General features: G+C 38.4%; 1 pseudogene; it reads right to left on the reverse strand.

Moving 5' to 3' along the window:
• Positions 1–996: 996 nt before the first annotated feature.
• The window catches only part of LOC130957410 (receptor-like protein kinase), a 46,665-nt pseudogene continuing 34,731 nt past the window's right edge, over positions 997–12,930 (reverse strand).

Genomic DNA, 12,930 nt, shown 5'->3' on the forward strand with positions numbered 1-12,930 from the left:
TAAGTTTAAGCTAAATCAAGATTTTATGCAGTAAAATTGTATTTAAAATAATAAAAAAAACATTCTATTCTAACTTAATATATTTCCAAACCACATCTAATAAATGCATTGAATGTACTCATAGAAAATATGAGTTTTGCTTACAAATGTCGTAAGGGTTCTAGTTAAAATTATTTATTTTGAAAACATGTTATAGTTCTTATACAATAAATGCTTTAAAAAAAATTAAAATTTGTAATTTTTCAGAGAAATTATTAATTAAATCCAAAATATAGTTATACTCTACTTGCTCAAGCTTAATCAAGAATGTAGATATAATAATTAAAAAAATGACAGATTAATTATCATAGTAATTACATGCTAGATCTCAGCCAGAAAAGATACTTTTATTTTATATTTAGCTTTGCCAAGATAATACCCGTAACTTGTGAGAGATTAAAATGGTAAATTAATCTAAAATCTGTAAGAAAAGAATATTAGTATTTGTATTTCATATTAAGACTAAATGTTTACATGCGTTAATAGAATTTTCTTCCCATGACTCATCGACCATTTACTTCGTTGTTACACATAATAACACAAGATGAAGAGTCCTCTATAGGTGCTATAAAGCAGAACTTGAGCTGTGATTTTAAGGATTTCTACTTATACATATACTAAATCTAACAAGAGAGGAAAAATCGATTGAAGGATTGAGTAATTACTAGTCCAGCCACAGTTGGAAGGAAGATCAAATAAGGTCAAGTAAAAGTTACTTTATAAACAAAAAGAGCAATTACTACTACCTGTTCAGTATATCTTACCATTGCGTGTTAATTTAACTATGAATCCATCAAAAACAGTTTTAGTTGTAGCCATCACATTCTAATCAACTAAAGAATCTTTGGATTGACTAAGATCTTACCACCACCAGATGAAACCATTAGAATCTTGAGGTTCATTCTCCACATATAATGCAAATTTGTTATGTCTTAGCATTGCATCCTCTGATCCTTACTAGTTTACCATGCAGATAGGAGTCACTATGAGTGTCAGAAACTGGATTAGTATTGAGAAATGGAACACTGTATGGTTGTGGTGCACATCAACAACATCTTCATTAATCATATTCACATCATCGCAACTCAACTTGAATATGTTTTTGATAGAAGCTAGTAATGTCTTTCATGGTTGGTCTCTCACGAGGGTTTTTCTTGGTGCATCTTAATGCCAATAAAAGCACCTCAGTGACTTGCCTTGCTAATACTCCTAAATTGGAGATGCATTGCAATGTGAATCAACAACCTCCTCAATTTTACCTGTTTCCAACTAGATAGATCTAACCCAACTAACTAAACCTGTCACATTTCTTTCCTCCTCAATAATCACTCTCTTTCTTGTTAGTAACTCAAGCAAAACTACCCCATAGCTATACACATTATACTTTTTGCTATGTACTATTACATATGCATTCTCTGTATCAGGAGACAACATAGCCATGTTATAGAGATATTATGCATGTATCATCACATTAGAGAAGCAAAAATTACTATTAGCTATGAAAGTAGTGTGCAAAATGCAAATCAATTGAAAAGTTTAGGAGAAAGTTTTTTTTTCCTTTGTTCTGATAGTTTATATAAACAATTAAACACTTGACCACTCAGAGAGAGAAAAGTACAAAGTGAATCAAGATCCTTCTTCCAATCTCAACATTAAAAACAATTATCAACATCCAAAACTTTAATCTAGCTCAGGAGAAAGATCTACGTACCTGGTGCGATATAACCAGCAGTACCTACAACATATGTTGAAAGCTTTTTCCAAGAATGAGATTCACTATAAGAATGCTCAGCAAGGTTCCTATAGAGGAAAGTACCAAAATCAGATATAAGAGGCTCCATCTGATCATTAAGAAGTATATTCTGTGGCTTTATGTCTCGATGCACTATGGGTGTGGTGTGGTCATGATTCAGATGTTTTGTCCATGTGCAATTTCAACAGCGATGTTAAGCCGTATACTCCAACTTAAGGGTGGTGGGAGATATTTCTCATGCAAAATATCATGGAGGCTTCCATTCTTTATGTACTTATATAAAACCATACCATAGTTCTCTCCTATCCAGTAGCCTGCACAAGAGACCAAGTTTCTATGCTTGATCCCATCCAGCACTTCAATTTCTTTCCACATAATATGTAAATACTTCCTCTTGTTCCTTTCGAATGCAAACTTCTTTACAGCAAAAGTTGTATAACCCAGTTGAGCTCTATAAGCAATCCCATGAGATCCTTTGGCAATAATGTATTGATCATTTAGATTATTTGTAGCCTCCATCACTATGTCGTGAAGGAGATCTGACTGGTTTTCAGTTAAGAACTTTATTTATCCCTAGTACAGAAAATTGATCCTTCCTGCTCCTCTTTTACCATAGACATAATTCTTCATTTCTTTCTTGTGGAGATACATCAAAAGTAGAGCTACCAGCATAGCTGAAACAAATAGTGAGGATTCAAGATCTATCATTAAAATTATCAATGCGATGATGCCTTTGTGATTAGTTGATTGATAGGGACACGACTTCAAATTACAAGTGTTGGTCCAATCCAGGCCACTAGAAGGAGAATAACTGACATTTAAATGGGGATTGCCCAAGAAAGAAGATGATGAGGAATCCAGAAACTTGCAGAGGGATGTTGGAACAAGACCATTGGTGCACAAAATTGCAATCACACTTTTGCAATTCCGCACAACTAACCAGCAAGTGCACTGGGTCGTCCAAGTAATACCCTACGTGAGTAAGGGTCGATCCCACGGAGATTGTCGGCTTGAAGCAAGCTATGGTTATCTTGTAACTCTTAGTCAGGATATCAATAATTCTCAGGTTTAATTATGATGAGTAAAAGAACATGAAATAAATACTTGTTTTGCAGTAATGAGGAACAGGCTGAGGTTTTGGAGATGCTCTATCTTCTGAATCTCTGCTTTCCTACTGTCTTCTTCTTCAAGCACACAAGGCTCCTTCCATCGCAAGCTGTATGTAGGGTTTCACCGTTATCAATGGCTACCTCCCATCCTCTCAGTGAAAATGTTCAACGCGCTCTGTCACAGCACGGCTATTCATCTGTCGGTTCTCAATCAGGTCGGAATAGAATCCAGTGATTCTTTTGCGTCTGTCACTAACGCCCAGCCTTCAGGAGTTTGAAGCTCGTTACAGTCATTCAATCCTTGAATCCTACTCAGAATACCACAAACAAGGTTTAGACCTTCCGGATTCTCTTGAATGCCGCCATCAATTATAGCTTATACCACGAAGATTCTGATTAAGGAATCCAAGAGATATCTACTCAATCTAAGGTAGAACAGAGGTGGTTGTCAGGCACACGTTAATAGGTGAGAATGATGATGAGTGTCATGGATCATCATATTCATCAGGTTAGGAGCAAGTGATATCTTAGAATAGAAGCAAGCATGATTGAATTAAAAACAGTAGTAATTGCATTAATCCATCAAGACAGCAGAGCTCCTCACCCCCAACCATGGGGTTTAGAGACTCATGCCATAGAAGGTACAATAAGAAACGTGTAAAGTGTCATGAGGTATAGATACAATATCAAAAGGTCCTATTAATAGTGAACTAATAACCTAGGGTATACAGAAATGAGTAAATGACGTAAAAATCTACTTCCGGGGTCCACTTGGTGTGTGCTTGGGCTGAGCATTGAAACTTTCATGTGTAGAGACTTTTTTTGGAGTTAAACGCCAGCTTTTATGCCAGTTTGGGCGTTTAACTCCAATTTTTGTGCCAGTTCCGGCGTTAAACACCGGGAATTCTGAAGCTGATTTGCAACGCCAGTTTGGGCCATCAAATCTCGGGTAAAGTATAGACTATTATACATTTCTGGAAAGCCCAGGATGTCTACTTTTTAACCCAATTGAGAGCGCACCAATTGGACTTCTGTAGCTTCGGAAAATTTACTTCGAGTGCAGGGAGGTCAGAATCCAACAGCATCTGCAGTCCTTTTCAGCCTCTGAATCAGATTTTTGCTCAGGTCCCTCAATTTCAGCCAGAAAATACCTGAAATCATAGAAAAACACACAAACTCATAGTTAATCCCAAAAAAGTGAATTTTAACTAAAAACTAATAAAAATGAAATAAAAACTAACTAAAATATACTAAAAACATACTAAAAACAATGCCAAAAAGCGTATAAATTATCCGCTCATCACTACACCAAACTTAAATTATTGCTTGTCCCCAAGCAACTGAAAATAAAAATAGAATAAAAAGAAGAGAATATACTATAGACTCCAAAATATCAAAGAAACTTAGCTCCAATTAGATGAGCGGGACTAGTAGCTTTTTGCTTCTAAACAGTTTTGGCATCTCACTTTATCCTTTGAAGTTTAGAATGATTGGCATCTATAGGAACTTAGAACTCAGATAGTGTTATTGATTCTCCTAGTTAAGTATGATGATTCTTGAACATAGCTACTTTATGAGTCTTGACTGTGGTCCAAAGCACTCTGTCTTCCAGTATTACTACCGGATACATACATGCCACAGACACATGACTGGGTGAACCTTTTCAAATTGTGACTCAGCTTTGCTAGAGTCCCCAATCAGAGGTGTCCAGGGTTCTTAAGCACACTCTTTTTGCCTTGGATCACCTTAAACTTGTTTTTTTTTTACTGCTTTTTGCTTCAAGAATCAATTTGATGATTTTTCAGATTCTCAATAACATTTCTCCTTTTCCATCATTCTTTCAAGAGCCAACAAGTTTAACATTCTTTAATCAACAAATTCAAAAGACATATGCACTGTTCAAGCATTCATTCAGAAAACAAAAATTATTGTCACCACATCAAACTAATTCAACTAGTTTCAGAGATGAATTCGAAATCATATACTTCTTGTTTTTTGTGAATAAAGCATTTTTCATTTAAGAGAGGTGATGGATTCATAGAACATATATAGCTTTAAGGCATGAATCTTAAATTTTATTAATCATAAATTAAGAACAAGACTCAAAAATAGATATAAGATAAGACTAATAGTAATAGAAAACAAAATTTTAAATGACTCTAAAATAGACTCCTAATGATAGAGATTATCACAGAGTTAGGACTCAACAACCTTGATCTTGAGAAGTGGATGCTCCCTCAACTTGTGGGGTATTTGGCCTTTCAAGGGAGAGCTTCTGGCGCTTCAGCTCCTGTAGCTCACGCCCCTGCTTCTCTTGTTCCTTCAACAATTTATAGAGCATGCAGTTTTGATTCTGCTGTTCTTCCTTAATTTGTTCCATAGCTTCTTGCAGCTTGGCAACTGATGCTTCTAGGCGAGTCCAGTAGTCAATTTCAGGAAGTTCAGGGAGGAACTCCTGCGCCCTCCTTTTGATAGAGTTATTGCATTTGTCCTTCCATTGACCTCTTGGTGATTGGGTGCTCAATTGGGATGAATTCATCTACTCCCATCTTCACCCCAGTATCTTTACATAGCAAAGAGATTAAGCTTGGGTAAGCCAGTTTGGCTTCAGTGGAGTTCTTGTTTGCAATTGTGTAAATTTCACAAGCAATCAGATGATGAATCTCCACTTTTTTTCCCAGCATAATGCAATGAATCATCACTGCTCTCTTGATAGTAACCTCAGAACGGTTACTAGGGCAAGATAGAACGCCCTATAAAGTCCAACCAGCCTCTTGCAACTCTTTTGAGATCTCCCCTCTTGAGTTGGTTTGGGACACCTTTTGAATTGGTCATCCACTTGGTTCCAGGGAGGCATATGTCCTCTAGAACTTGATCCAACCCCTTATCTACTCCACCATTCTCCTATTAAAGGATTCAGGATCATCTTGTAGTTGAGGTAATTTGAAGACCTCTCTTATTTTGTCCAGATGGAAGTAAATAATTCTCCCTCTGACCATGGTTCTGTAGGTATGAAAAGCAGTTCCAGTCATTCTCTACTTATCTGTCAGCCACAGATTTGAGTAGAATTTCTGAACCATGTTTCTTCCAACCTTTGTCTCAGGGTTGGTTAGAACTTCCCATCCTCTGTTTCAAATTTGCTCTTGGATCTCCGGATATTCATCTTCTTTCAGATCAAATTTAACTTCCGGGATCACTGACCTTAGACCCATTATTTTGTGGTAATGGTCTGCATGTTCTTTGGTTAAGAACCTCTTGACTCCAAAGATCCTTTGGAGCATTCTCTTTCTTGCCTCTTGAATTGGTTTGTTTTCCTTTGGGGGCCATGATCTTGATGAGCCTTAGCTTAGTGATCACGGAAAAACACACCAAACTTAGAGGTTTGCTTGTCCTCAAGCAAAAGAAAGGAAAGAGGAGAGAGAGGAGGAGAGCAAATTCGAATGGTGGGGAAAGGGGGATGGCCGAACGTATATTTATAAGGGAGGGGGGAGAGATTTCGAAAATTTTGAAAGAGATTTGAGAAGATATGGAAAGAATTTGAGAGATATTTGAGTTTTTTTGAAGAATATTGGGAAAGGATTTGAGAGAGATTTGAAGAATGATTTTAATTTTGAAAATTTGAAGGTGAATGATGAAAGTTTGAAATGTGTTTATGTAGAAAATTATGGATCAAAACAGGAAAGTTTGAAAAAATTTGAAGTGGAAAGCAAAATCTCTGTCCCCCACCTATCTGGCGTTAAACGCCCAGAATGGTATCCATTCTGGCGTTTAACGCCCAAATGTTGGCCATTGTGGGTGTTTAACGCCCAGCCAGGTACCCTGGCTGGCGTTAAACGCCAAAAACCCCTTCATCACTGGGCGTTTTGCTAAACGCCCAAGATGCTACACACCTGGCGTTAAACGCCCAGAATGGTGCCCATTCTGGTGTTTAACGCCCAAAATGGTACCTTTACTGGCGTTAAACGCCCAGAATGGTGCCCATTCTGGCGTTAACGCCCAGAGTACCTCTTACTGGCATTTTTTCGCCAGCAGCTCCTTTTCTCTGCTTTTTGCACTGAATCCTTCTGTAACTCTGTGAATTCCTTCAATTTTGATGATCGCCCTTTGAGAATATGTATCAAACTTTTATTAAACAAAATAGATAACCTGCTAATGACTGGGTTGCCTCCCAGCAAGCGCTTCTTTATTGTCTTTAGCTGGACCTTTACTGAGATTTATTCAAGCCTCAGTTTTGAGCATTCTTGCTCAAAATTGCTTTCAAGATAATGTTTGATCCTCTGTCCATTAACAATGACCTTTTTGTCAGAATCAATATCCTGAAGCTCAACATATCCATATGGTGACACTCCTGTAATCACATACGGACCCCTCCACCGGGATTTAAGTTTTCCTGGGAATAGTCTAAGCCTAGAGTTGAAGAGCAAAACTTTTTGTCCTGGCTCAAAGACTCTGGATGACAACTTCTTGTAATGCCACTTCTTTGCCTTTTCCTTATAAATTTTTGCATTTTCAAAGGCACTGAGTCTAAATTCATCTAGCTCATTTAGCTGGAGTAATCTTTTTTCACCAGCTAACTTAGCATCCAGGTTTAGGAATCTGGTTGCCCAGTAGGCTTTATGTTCCAGTTCCACGGGCAGATGACAGGCCTTGCCATACACAAGTTGGTATGGGGAGGTTCCTATAGGAGTCTTGAATGCTGTTCTGTATGCCCACAGAGCATCATCCAAGCTTTGCCCAATCCTTTCTACAGACAATTATAGTCCGTTCTAGGATTCTTTTTAGCTCTCTGTTAGAGACTTCAGCTTGCCCATTTGTCTGTGGATGATACGGAGTTGCCACTTTGTGGCTAATTCCATATCGGACCATAGAAGAGTACAGCTGTTTATTACAGAAATGAGTGTCCCCATCACTGATTAGTACTTTGGGAACACCAAACCTGCTGAAGATGTGTTTCTAGAAGAATTTCAGCACGGTCTTAGTATCATTAGTGGGTGTAGCAATTGCTTCTGCCCATTTAGATACATAGTCCACTGCCACCAGAATGTAAGTGTTTGAGTATGATGGTGGGAACGGACCCATAAAGTTAATACCCCATTGGTGCACGAAATTGTGATCAATACTTTTCACAACTCAAATAATCCCCGGTAATGAATCCAAAAACTTGGTGTTCAATACCATGGCATAAACACAACTTCGCACAACTAACCAGCAAGTGCACTGGGTCGTCCAAGTAATAAACCTTACGCGAGTAAGGGTCGATCCCACGGAGATTGTTGGTATGAAGCAAGCTATGGTCACCTTGTAAATCTTAGTCAGGCAGACTCAAATGGGTATAGTGATATACGAATAAAACATAAAGATAAAGATAGAGGTACTTATGTAATTCATTGGTAGGAACTTCAGATAAGCGTATGAAGATGCCTTCCCTTCCGTCTCTCTGCTTTCCTACTGTCTTCATCCAATCCTTCTTACTCCTTTCCATGGCAAGCTTATGCAAGGGTTTCACCGTTGTCAGTGGCTACCTCCCATCCTCTCAGTGGAAATGTTCAACGCACCCTGTCACGGCACGGCTATCCATCTGTCGGTTCTCGATCAGGCCGGAATAGAATCCAGTGATTCTTTTGCGTCTGTCACTAACGCCCCGCCCTCAGGAGTTTGAAGCATGTCACAGTCATTCAATCATTGAATCCTACTCAGAATACCACAGACAAGGTTAGACCTTCCGGATTCTCTTGAATGCCGCCATCAGTTCTTGCCTATACCACGAAGACTCTGATCTCACGGAATGGCTGGCTCGTTTGTCAGGAGAGCACTCGGTTGTCAGGCGATCAACCATGCATCGTGTATCAGGAATCCAAGAGATATTCACCCAATCTAAGGTAGAACGGAGGTGGTTGTCAGTCACACGTTCATAGGTGAGAATGATGATGAGTGTCACGGATCATCACATTCATCAAGTTGAAGAACAAGTGATATCTTGGACAAAGAACAAGCGGAATTGAATAGAAGAACAATAGTAATTGCATTAATACTCGAGGTACAGCAGAGCTCCACACCTTAATCTATGGTGTGTAGAAACTCCACCGTTGAAAATACATAAGAACAAAGTCTAGGCATGGCCGAATGGCCAGCCTCCCAAAGAGGGTTCAATCATCAAAACATGATCAAAAGATGAAAATACAATAGTAAAAGGTCCTACTTATAGAAAACTAGTAGCCTAAGGTTTACAAAGATGAGTAAATGACATAAAAATCCACTTCCGGGCCCACTTGGTGTGTGTTTGGGCTGAGCAAACGAAGCATTTTCGTGTAGAGACTCCTCTTGGAGTTAAACGCCAGCTTTTATGCCAGTTTGGGCGTTTAACTCCCATTTTGGTGCCAGTTCCGGCGTTTAACGCTGGAATTTCTTGAGGTGACTTTGAACGCCAGTTTGGGTCATCAAATCTTGGGCAAAGTATGGACTATCATATATTGCTGGAAAGCCCAGAATGTCTACTTTCCAATGCCGTTGAGAGCGCGCCAATTGGGCTTCTGTAGCTCCAGAAAATCCACTTCGAGTGCAGGGAGGTCAGAATCCAACAGCATCTGCAGTCCTTTTCAGTCTCTGAATCAGATTTTTGCTCAGGTCCCTCAATTTCAGCCAGAAAATACCTGAAATCACAGAAAAACACACAAACTCATAGTAAAGTCTAGAAAAGTAAATTTTAACTAAAAACTAATAAAAATCTACTAAAAACTAAACCAAATATACTAAAAACATACTAAAAATAATGCCAAAAAGCGTATAAATTATCCGCTCATCACAACACCAAACTTAAATTGTTGCTTGTCCTCAAGCAACTGAAAATCAAATAAGATAAAAAGAAGAGAATATGCAATGAATTCCAAAAACATCTATGAAGATCAGTATTAATTAGATGAGCGGGGCTTTTAGCTTTTTGCCTCTGAACAGTTTTAGCATCTCACTTTATCCTTTGAAATTTAGAATGATTGGCTTCTTTAGGAACTCAGAGTCCAGATAGTGTTATTGATTCTCCTAGTTAAGTATGATAATTCTTGAACACAGCTACTTATTGAGTCTTGGTTGTGGCCCAAAGCACTCTGTCTTCCAGTATTACCACCGGATACATATAGGGCTGGCAAAGGGTAGGGTAGGGTAGGGTTTGGACCCTACCCTAACCCTACCCGCGGGTAGAAAATCTCAATAAAACTCTACCCTACTGATGAGCGGATAATTTGTACGCTTTTTGGCATTATTTTTAGTATGTTTTGGTAGTTTTAGTTGAGTTTTTATTATTTTTATTAGTTTTTAGTTAAAATTCACTTTTCTGGACTTTACTATGAGTTTGTGTATTTTTCTGTGATTTCATGTATTTTCTGGCTGAAATTGAGGGATCTGAGCAAAAATCTGATCCAGAGACTCAAAAGGACTGCAGATGCTGTTGGATTCTGACCTCCCTGCACTCGAAGTGGATTTTCTGGAGCTACAGAAGCCCAATTGGCGCGCTCTCAACGGCATTGGAAAGTAGACATTCTGGGCTTTCCAGCAATATATGATAGTCCATACTTTGCCCAAGATTTGATGACCCAAACTGGCGTTCAAAGTCACCTCAAGAAATTCCAGCGTTAAACGCCGGAACTGGCACCAAAATGGGAGTTAAACGCCCAAACTGGCATAAAAGCTGGCGTTTAACTCCAAGAGGAGTCTCTACACGAAAATGCTTCGTTTGCTCAGCCCAAACACACACCAAGTGGGCCCGGAAGTGGATTTTTATGTCATTTACTCATCTTTGTAAACCTTAGGCTACTAGTTTTCTATAAGTAGGACCTTTTACTATTGTATTTTCATCTTTTGATCATGTTTTGATGATTGAACCCTCTTTGGGAGGCTGGCCATTCGGCCATGCCTAGACTTTGTTCTTATGTATTTTCAACGGTGGAGTTTCTACACACCATAGATTAAGGTGTGGAGCTCTGCTGTACCTCGAGTATTAATGCAATTACTATTGTTCTTCTATTCAATTCCGCTTGTTCTTTGTCCAAGATATCACTTGTTCTTCAACTTGATGAATGTGATGATCAGTGACACTCATCATCATTCTCACTCATGAACAAGGTGACTGACAACCATTCTTGTTCTACAAGCATATGAGGCTTAGTGAATATCTCTTGGATTCTTTAATCGGAATCTTCGTGGTATAGGCGAGAACTGATGGCGGCATTCAAGAGAATCCGGAAAGTCTAACCTTGTCTGTGGTATTCTGAGTAGGATTCAATGATTGAATGACTGTGACGTGCTTCAAACTCCTGAGGGCGGGGCGTTAGTGACAGACGCAAAAGAATCACTGGATTCTATTCCGGCCTGATTGAGAACCGACAGATGGATAGCCGTGCCGTGACAGGGTGCGTTGAACATTTCCAATGAGAGGATGGGAGGTATCCATTGACAACGGTGAAACCCTTGCATAAGCTTGCCATGGAAAGGAGTAAGAAGGATTGGATGAAGACAGTAGGAAAGCAGAGAGACGGAAGGGAAGGCATCTTCATACGCTTGTCTGAAGCTCTCACCAATGATATACATAAGTATCTCTATCTTTATCTTTATGCTTTATTCGTTTATCACTATACCCATTTGAGTCTGCCTGACTGAGATTTACAAGGTGACCATAGCTTGCTTCATACCAACAATCTCCGTGGGATCGACCCTTACTCGCGTAAGGTATTACTTGGACGACCCAGTGCACTTGCTGGTTAGTTGTGCGAAGTTGTAGTGATCACAATTTCGTGCACCAAGTTTTTGGCGCCGTTGCCGGGGATTGTTCAAGTTTTGAACAAGCTTTTTTTTTGTCCGGTAACATCAGTGCCAAGATCCGGCAACAAGCACCAAGTTTTTGGCGCCGTTGCCGGGGATTGTTTGTGTATGGACAACTGACGGTTCATCTTGTTGCTTAGATTAGGTATTTTTCTTCAGAGTTCTTAAGAATGAATTCTAGTGTTTCAAGGTGATGTTCTTATCATCACCAAAGCTGATTGATTCTCATCAATTTAACTCTTGAATGCAATGTCCTGCTGAAGCTTTGCCGGCCATGTCTAATTCCTTTAGACTAAAGCTTTAGACTAACATTGCATGATTCCTGGAATTCTCATTAAGACTTTTGATACCTTTATTTTCCTTTTCACTTAATTTTCGAAAAAGCACAAAAAAATTTACAAAATCATAAAAACCAAAAAAATATTTCTTGTTTAAGTCTAGTGTCTCATTTTAAGTTTAGTGTCAATTGCATGTTTCTGTTCTTATTGCATTCATGCATGTGTCTTAAGGATCTTCAAGTAATTCTTGATGATTTCTTACTCTGATCTTTGAATTCTTTTGGCTTGAGTGTTTATGTGTCTCATATAGTGTTGGTAGTGTACAAACTGCTAAGTTTGGTGTCTTGCATGCATTGTTATTTGATTCTTGTTGCATTTTGATTATTAAAAATCCAAAAATATTTTTAATTTGTGTCTTTTCAAGTCAATAATACCAAGAATTGAAGATTCAGAACATACTGCAGAGGAATTACACAGAAAAAGCTGAGCATTCAAAAATGCCCAGTGAAGAAGACAGACTGGCGTTTAAACGCCAGCCAGGGTACCTGGTTGGGCGTTTAACGCCCAAAGAGGTAGCATTTTGGGCGTTAAACGCCAGAATGTATACCATTCTGGGCGTTTAACGCCAGGATGGTGCTAGGGGGAAGATTTTGTTTTCAAAATCAATTTTTTTTCAAGTTTTCAAAGTTTTTCAAAATCAAATCTTTTTCAAATCATATCTTTTCAATCAAATGTTTTCAAAATCAATTTCTTTCCTTTTTCAAAGATACTTACTAACAATTAATGATTTGATTCAACATTTCAAGTATGTTGCCTTTTCTGTTGAGAAAGGTTTAATGTTTGAATCATATCTTTTCTTGTTAGGCAAGTCATTAATTTTTAAAATCAAATCTCTTTGAAATTGTTTTCAAATCATATCTTTTAAAATTGTTTTCAAATC

This window comes from Arachis stenosperma, chromosome 10 (assembly GCF_014773155.1).
Source record: "Arachis stenosperma cultivar V10309 chromosome 10, arast.V10309.gnm1.PFL2, whole genome shotgun sequence".
NCBI lineage: Eukaryota > Viridiplantae > Streptophyta > Magnoliopsida > Fabales > Fabaceae > Arachis > Arachis stenosperma.